This window comes from Phasianus colchicus, chromosome 13 (genome assembly GCF_987193195.1).
Source record: "Phasianus colchicus chromosome 13, bPhaCol1.hap1.1, whole genome shotgun sequence".
NCBI classification, from domain to species: Eukaryota; Metazoa; Chordata; class Aves; order Galliformes; family Phasianidae; genus Phasianus; species Phasianus colchicus.
This window is the reverse complement of record NC_143448.1, coordinates 6,867,608-6,876,144: the sequence shown is the minus strand read 5'-3', so window position 1 is coordinate 6,876,144 and position 8,537 is coordinate 6,867,608. Positions and strand designations below refer to the sequence as shown.

At 49.5% G+C, this 8,537-nt stretch overlaps 1 protein-coding gene across 7 annotated transcripts in view; it reads left to right on the top strand.

The window, feature by feature from the left end:
• The first annotated feature begins 1,012 nt into the window (after positions 1–1,012).
• ADCY7 (adenylate cyclase 7) overlaps positions 1,013–8,537 on the top strand; it is a 59,176-nt gene continuing 51,651 nt past the window's right edge. The window contains exons 1-2 of one of the 7 annotated variants that reach the window (XM_090149929.1): positions 1,027–1,117; positions 3,092–3,156. The gene's annotated coding sequence lies outside the window, so the exon portion shown is untranslated. The other 6 variants (XM_090149926.1, XM_090149930.1, XM_031615385.2 and 3 more) reach the window with 6 other exon arrangements.

Here is an 8,537-nt window from a genome sequence, read left to right as displayed (position 1 = left end):
TCACACGCACACAGGACATTTATTTCAGATGGGTCTGAAGGAGCCAACAGACAGATGATTAATTGCAGGCTGGTGCCATCCCATCCCAGGCAGAGCTGCAGGAAAAGACAAGGGGAAGTGGGTGCTGTATGTAGCATATATATGAATCAACTGGCTGTATCTTAATGTCTGTACTTCACTTTTTTTGCTTTTACATCCGTTTTGCTAGAAATGAGTTGTGGTAGTTATCCAGGTTCGTCTTTAGAGTGGTTCTTGTGTAGCACTTCTGGTGTTCTGGAGCTGCTGCTGTTAAAGTTACAGCATCAGTAGTACTGAATCATGCAGGACTGTATATCTTCATGTGGGACAGCAAACGGCTGTGGGTGTACGGACTGATGTGAGGGATCTGGTGTGCTTGGGAGGTGCACAAACTTGTGATGAAGTGGTAAATGGAGTCCAGCTGTTCTGAAATAAGTCCATTTGTGAGCTCAGAGCAATGCATCTTCCATTTCCTGCAGGCTTTTTAATCCAGTTATCTACTCTAAATTTCACTGAAGATGAATTGGGAATTCTTTCTAACACGTGTTTTGCTGGAGGATCTTTTTCTCCCTCCCCTCTGATCCTGGCCTGCACGGCCTTTAAAGTTTCCCTTCCTCCTCGCGGTTCTGCGCTGCTACGAACGGACGGAACCAGATTTGAATTCCGCATCCCACAAAGCGCCCCTGTTGGGCAGTCACAAAACGTTTCCCATTTGCAGTATCCAAACGGGAGCGTGAGAGGCGATCGGACCGCTTGCGGTGCGCGTGAGGCGCCGCTCCCCGCGGGGCGAGGAGAAGTTTGGAGCGAGCGCTGCCCGCGCTGCACCTGCAGCCCTCACTGACCGCGCCGGGCCGTGCGGCTGCGGGGCTCTGGCAGCCGGCGGTGCCGCCCTCGCTGTCAGCCCGCCGGCCCGAAGGCTGAGCGGAGCCCGCGCGCCGCCCCGCAGCCCCGCGCGCCGCCGCCAGGAGGCGGGCAGGGCACGGAGCCTCCCGCGGACACCTCAGAGGCGGCGGGGGAAGGAGGAGGAGGAGGAGGGAGCGGCAGCGCCCGGTGCCGACCCGCCGCCCCGCCGCCGCCGCTTCTCTTCCGGCCGCCGCAGGTGAGCGCTGGGCCGGGCGTCCCTTCCCTCCTCGGCGGCGGGGGCCCGGCGGGCGGGGCCGGGAGGCGGCCGCGCCCCGGAGGTGAGGGGCCCCGAGGTGAGGGCGCCCTGCCGCCGCGATCGCCGTCCGCCCGGCCCTGGGGGGCCTCTGCCTGCAGGGTAAGGGGGGCCGGGGTGCTCGGCGGGGGGAGCCCCCATCCGCTCCGCTCCGTCGCTGCGGCTCCCGCCGGAACGCTGCCGGGACTGTGCCCGGGACTGCACCCGGCGGCTTACCGCGGTCCCGGTAGGGTCTGGGCGGTTCCAGTAACGAGGGGAAAGAAGGGCTGAAAGAGCAGAACTTGCGGAAAGTAGCGGCGAGCTGTGCTGCGCCGAGTGCCGCGTGCGGGCAGCCGGCGAGGTGTCAGGCGGGGCTGCTTTGCTGGGTCAGCTCGGCGTGCGGGGCTGAGAGCTGCGAGCTGCGCTGAGCTGAGCTGAGAGCTGAGAGCTGCGAGCTGCGCTGAGCGCCGCGCTTTGTGCCCTGCACAGCGGCCCGGAGCGAGACCGAGAGCGGCTGCGTCCTGCTGGAGGATCCCGGCTCCCCGATTGCGTACTTTTTCAGTCTATTTCAGTTTTACTTCAGGGAAAGAAGTTTGTAGGTTGCTCCAAAAGTCATGCCTCCTATTCTTTTTTTTTTTTCTTTTAAAGAAACTTCAACAGTTACGAAGACCGCAGTGCTATTGTTTGATAGAGCATCAGAGCACTGTTTTTCAACGCAGTCGTGACCGTTCGCTCTGCAGCAGCAGAGGTGCCCCACTGTCTCTATTGGCGCTGCTGAAATGCACCACGCACTGCCTCGCTGTGCTCACAGCCACTGCTTGGTCTCCATAAGCATCCAGCAAACGCTGATATGAAGGGATGACATTTTTTTCTGCATGTAGGATTCCAGTGACACACCTCTGCTTCATCCTCACTTCCATGTCAGACATCACTTTTTCAGACTGCCCCTCTGCTGCCATCTGTTGCGTGGCAACAAACTGTAATCATACCTGGTGGGAAGGTACAGCCTCTGCTGCCGTACCACCGACGTTTGATTCTGCCATTGTGGGCCAACACAATAAAATAGGAGGTATTTCTTTTGGAGCAGCCTTAGTGCTTAAATCTCCAGAGAAGGCTGAAACGTGTGAGGCGGGTTGGCTCATGTCTTTTTGTGCTGCTGAAGCGGTGCGTATCATTCAGCTCTGCTCTTGGTAGCAAGCCTAATGGCATTACTGCACTAAGCAAGCACGGTTAACTGAGGGATTCAGACATTTCCATCTGTTCACCACTGATTGGCCACATTATGTTTGCTGGAGGCGGTTAAAGCGTGTCAGTGAGAAGGGTCATCTCATCTTGCTGGTGTTAGCAGGGACCCAGGGCCCTTTTGGAGGCTGCTGAGGTGAGGCCTTTGCGGTGTGCAAAAGTGTTGAAGTCTGATGGAGCCACTTGAAACCATTTTGGGGCGCTAAAAGTAAACACACAGTGTAGTGTTTGCATTTGGCTCAGCAATAGAAGCCCGCTTCTCTCCTGTCAGTGTGCAGCTCTTTATTTGTATTGCTCTCTGCCTTACATGCTTGGTCGTGGACCAAGACCACGCTGTGCTAAGTGCTGTGCAAATATTAGGGGGAGTCCATGCTAATGGTTTGGATTCTGAGGCTGTTGTGATTTATTGTAGGAAATAAAATGTCCTCTGCTGGACACAGGGGTATGAACGTTCCTACAGAGTGGGACATGGTTTTGTTGCTTTGTGCTGTGACTGAGGATGCTGTGATCTTTTCTATTTATTTAAATGAAGAAACAGGCTGTGAAATGGTTTATTATTATTAAGCAAGCAGAATTCCAGGGGAGAAAGAGACAGTTTCAGGGAAGGCTTAATGCTAGTGACAGGTCCGAAATAAACAAATAAACGCTGTAGAGCCTGTGGTTTTTGTTTGTTACAAAGATATCCCGATCTTCCAGATGTTGAAATCCTGATCCGGAAGCTTGTAAAAGGACCCTGTGGGCAGGAGGACGATGTGTGGCAGGTCAGTGGTAAGACCCGTGATGCTGTGTGCTCAGGGTATGCTTGTGTGAAATAAGTGCCTTGGGATTAAGTATTCTGAATTGCAGTGGTTGACAAAGTCATCGTGCACTGACATTTCCTTCTATCCAGAGATGGAGAATGGAAAATAAGAATGAGAAAAACCAGCCTGGAAGCAAGAGGGCAATACTGGTTTCTAATGGCCATTAAAGGACGTCATTTGTGCTTCCAGAAGCCATTACTGGCGGCAGTTAGGGACACTGGGGGTTCTTGTAAAGCGGCCATTAAGCTTCTTAATTTTTTTCTTAATGAAGCTAATGTCAACACCATTAAGAGTAAGCAGGGAAGGCACTTCATTCCCTAATGTATGTGGATCCTTACCTCGTGGTTTGTGCTAAGTGAAAGAGCAGGTGCTGGTGGAGAGCTAATTAGCTGAGGTGTTAGCCTAGAGACAGATGAACGCAGCCTTCTGTTAACGTGGGCGTCTGTGTAATTACCAGTGGCTCTGGGATCAAAAAGAGAAAAAGAGACAGTGTTCCTTGTGGAACTACCAAAAATGAAAAATATAAATCGAAATCTTACTGATGTATTTGTTGGAATAAGTCCTTGACTTAACATAACAGGATTTATGGAAATGATCGCTTTTAATCTGTTGTAAAGGCTTTAAAGCGTAGGTGAAGCACTTCACCCGGAGGTTCCTCCCTCAGTCTGAACGTTTGTGTTAGAACTATGTTTTATCTGTTTGGAAAAGCACCCAGCCTGCCTGGTGGCTTGGGAGGGTTTGGTTGCTGTGTTAGAGGAAGAAAGCGTAGCACTGGGCTGGGCTTCTGTTCAGATCATCTGCTGGAAATATACGCATGTTTATCAATTCAGGACCATTTGTTTACAGTAAGTGACCTGGAGATGAAGGCCGTGTGGGAGGTGGGACTGGAGGTGTCTGGGCTGCAGAGAGCTGTCTGCTGGTAGGCACCATCTGGAGGGCTGATCTTTCACAGGCTGAGCGCTGCTCAGCACATCATCTATATCTGTCACATCACTGAGCGAGTATCTGCGAACTTTCAAGATGGAGATTTGCTAACCTGACAGGATGTTACAGTGTGAAGTAGTTTGTAACCGTTCTGCAGGCAGATCGTCCTGCATCAACATGAGGAAGTGCAGCTTCTGCCTTAGGCCACGAGGTGCGTGCCTTGTGCTCAGTGCCGACAAACAGGCCTTCTGCCTTCAAAGTGTAAAATAGGACTTTGGGATTTCCTCCTGTCTTTTAAAGAGCCACCTTCACCTGGAAAAAAATAACACCTTTAACAAAAATGGTATAAAACGTCTCATGATAAAAAATATTTCATCATTATCTCCAGAGAGATTTGCCAATCATTTGAAGAAACTTTTGCTGTTTTTGCCCTTTGCTTCATAGCTGCCCTGCCTTCCTTCATTCGCCCCAAGGAGGGTCCCAGCTCTGTCCCACAGTGCCAGCTGCTGTCGTGGTGGTCTGCAGTGCATTTCATCTTTCGTTCTGTGTGTGTTTTTCTTTGCTTAATACACACGACAGACAGCAGTGCAAGTACTTTATGCTGTAATACTCACTGCACATCACGTGTGGGCTCCTACTGTAGCTGAGCGTCATCTCTTCAGGGTTAGGAAGATTAAGACTCAAAAGGTGAATCCATTTCCTCCAGGTTCTGCAGAGATAGATAAAAGGGTAACGTTTAAGAGGAACACAGGCTGCTCCTTCTCTAATCGAGGCATTGCTTTAGCTCAGTAGCTCGTAGTTATTACATGGATTTTTAGTAAGATGTGTCCTTCAAATAGGAACTGATTTCGGTAATGTTCTATGCAACTCAAGCTGGAGTTCTGTGACAGCCAGGCTGCTGTTTTGCTCTTTATGGCACAGTGTGAGTTCAGCAGCTCCAGTCTGTCTGTGGTTTAGAGACAGAGCTACGTCAAAGTTGGCTCAGGGCTGCAATGCTGCTGCTTTTCTGAAGAGCTTCCTCGCAGCTCACAGCACTGTGCATTAGTAGCTGTTCTGCAATCCTCATCTCAGCATTAGCAGCAGCTTCTGGCCTGTAATTACAGAAGGAAAAAGCAGGGTGTGTTTAGCTTCTGTTTTTTGACTTAGAGCTAAGTGATTAAGTAACATGCTGTAGTTAGTACAGAAATAACAAAGCCTACCAAGGCTATAACTAAGGTGTACGTAAGGGGAAGGTGACAGGTGTCTGTGGATGTGGCTGTTTGTGGCAGCCTCACTCTGTAGTGCCTGCATGCTGCCTGATGTCTGCCCGGTGTGAGCTCAGTGCCGGCAGCGTGCAGGGCTTCTGCTAAGGGCAGCTGTGTGAGGTGTTCCCAGCTGCCTTCCTCGTGTCCTGCCTTCAGTCTGCTTCCATCATGGGGCTCTGTGTCGTCCTCTGCTCTGCGTGATGCGTGAGCCAGTACTGCTCAGCCTGGGAGCTGTCATTCATCCCACAGCTAAGGGAACATTTCTTTCTGAGATTCCCAGCGAGTATAGTCATAAATTCCCTTTTGATAACATTGCCTTGTAGTTGACCACGAGTGTCACGAGTGTCCTCTTGTACTGTAATCAATATTAAAATGTGTTAAAAGGACTTTGATTAAGTCCTAAGGTCTCACAGTGCATACTTTATATTGGGGAAGGAGGGAGCGTAAGTCTTTTATAGGCGGATAAATGTTGAAATAGCCTACATGTGACTCCTTGCAACTTGTTACTTTTCTCTCTGGGAGAAGTTTTGTTGTGACCAATAACATCAGCGCTCTGGTGAGTTGAAGAAAATATTTCAGTAAGAAGGTCTTCATTTGTAATTTATCCTGGATTTTAGTCATTAGTCGCATAATGTCTAGTTTGTGATATCTTCTTTATTTCTATGGAATACAATTTTTTAGTGTTAGGGCATTCTTTTTAAAATGTCTTTCTCAAAACCAGTTGCTGACCAAAGCAGTGACTGACTTCTGCCCATGTAACCCAGATGGAGTGTGCAGATGCTGCTGGGCTGGACAGCGAGCGTGGTGGAAGCAGCCATCAGAGCTGGGTTTGCAGCAGTCTGAGGTCACTGAGGTTTACTCGTGGGCAGCTGAAATAAATGGCAGTGGGCAGTAAAAAGGATCATTTTAAATGCCAGGTGTTCTTAGCACCTGGCTCGTGTCAGCCCTGGTCCATCTGTTACATTACTTTCAGTAGGACCTGCTGCTGGAGCCGTGCTGAGGGGGAAACAGTGGGGCACGCTGAGGGAGAACAAACTTCCTCCTTGGGCTTCTTGTCTGTAGCTGCTTCTCTGTTGTTGCCACTGAACTTCTGGGGCTGAGTCAAAAAACCCCGAGTTCCAGTAGCAGAATGGGTTTTCAATTTCCTCATTTGAAAGGAAGCTGGGGCACGGCTCTCAACGCTTTCTCACTTCCCTGTGCTGGCCGATCTGCCGGGCTGCTGCTGGAGGGCGGCCGGCGCTGCGGGGTGGGGGAAGTGGGGTGTGAGGAGCACAGCCGTGTGTGTGAGATACACTTTTACTGCAGTAAACTAAAATAAATCGCAGAGGAGAAGAGAAATTGTGTGTTGTCGTTATGAGCGCACTTTAATCGGGATTAATCTGGGTTTTGGGGTGAAAACCCTCTGAAAGTCCTTGTTGCAGGTAAAAGCAATGAATCAATCGTGGTCTTTACTTACTCACCCTGCATGTGGTACATAGACTCGTGTGTGCGTGCCCTGTGCGCTTCATTAGAAGAGATCCAGCAGAAGTAGCGAAATACAGGTAAAGAACACTGCTGTCAATTTATAACTCGTGGATTGCTGCTGATGTATTTCAGTAAGAAGCCTGAAGGGAGCGTCAGCATTGCAGTGTGTTTCCTCACGTGTGGGGCAGGAAGAACACCTGCTGCCCTGCCCATGGCTGCTGTTCTCAGCTCGGGAGCTGATTGAGGTTTGGCTTTTGGGGGCCCTGTTTTGCTCTTCTATGGATGTTCATTTGCAACTCGTGAATGTAAGAATTCTTTCTCAATGAGAGCTTTGCATACATCCAGCAGAACGCAGCTTCTTTTGGGAATGTCCTGGAAATGTCAGATTGCTTTCTGTGTGCTGGTTATGTGCAAATGACCGCTGATGGCTTTGTAAAGTGTATTTCTGGAAAATATTCCCCTGTGTCTGAAGAGGAACGAAGGAATAAGTTGAACTCTGGGTGGGATTTGTATGGTGTGGCCACATGTCTGTCTGTGGGACAGGGCAGCTCTGCCTGCTTCCTGAGCTGGTTCTGGAACTCTGGGCACAGCGTCAGTTTCTATAGGATAAGCAGGTTTTTTAATTTTAAGTGGGAACGTTTTCCTCCAAGGGAACAGAACAAGCAGGGTAGAGGAAGTGGGAAGGCAGCGTTGTTGGACTTCAGGAGACGGGCGGGGGCCGTTCCCTGCTGTTGGGCACCAGCTGCATCCTAAAGCTGCAGGCTGCTGGAGCGACCCGGGCTGTGTTTTGTGTGCCTTACTGCTGATGGAGTTGTTAGCCCCACTGCAGTGCTGCAGTGAGAGATTTGTGCTCCTCTGCTTTCCTTGTGCAGCGGGAAATGAATGTGAAAATACTTCACTCAGTTACTTCTTAAAAATCTACAGGGTTGCTGGGTTGTTTTTTTTTTTTTTTTTTTTTTGGTAAGTTCCCAAGGTGTATCCTGTTTTTTATTTTGTATTCTCTGCTTTTGGATTACAATTAGCAAACTAATGCTACACAGCAGTTATAAGGTCCCCTCTCCTCCCCCCCCTTCTCTCTCGTGATGCTGCACTGTAGAAGAAGGCAGGAGATGCATCACAGCACTGCGGAGGCAGACAAAACTAGGAGCTGGTCTGAGAAAGTGAGAGTTTAGTTTTGTAACTATAAACAATATGCACAGCTTTCAAAGAAAGTAGGAAAAAAAAAAAAAAAAGCAGCATAGTTACTTTGTAAATCTAATTGGACACGGTTCTTACAGTGCCACAAATATGCGAGGTCTCACACAGGCAGGGTTGTTCAACCTGAGAGCTGAGGTGTTGATTGCCTGCTTGCTGGGAGCTCACGGAGCCATAGAGCGTGCTTTGGTGACATCACTTGTCAGCGGGAGCAGAACTGGGGGCTGCTACCTTGCTTCTGGCCAGGTGCAGACCGGTTAGATAATTGGGATCATGAATAAAGTACTGGAAAGATAAAAGATTTGTTTTGTTGTTTTCCCTCCCCCCTAGATTGTGGACAGATTTAGAATCAAGCTGTTCACTTTGTTATATTGACTGTGTGTGTGTTCTGTAACTGTTTATAAAACATGTCTAGACAGGGAATTTGGGTGTAGTTGTAGCTCAACTGGTTTACCAGAGTGGCTTAAACACTTGTTTTAAATGTTGAATCAATTTTTGCCCTACGTTCATCCAGGC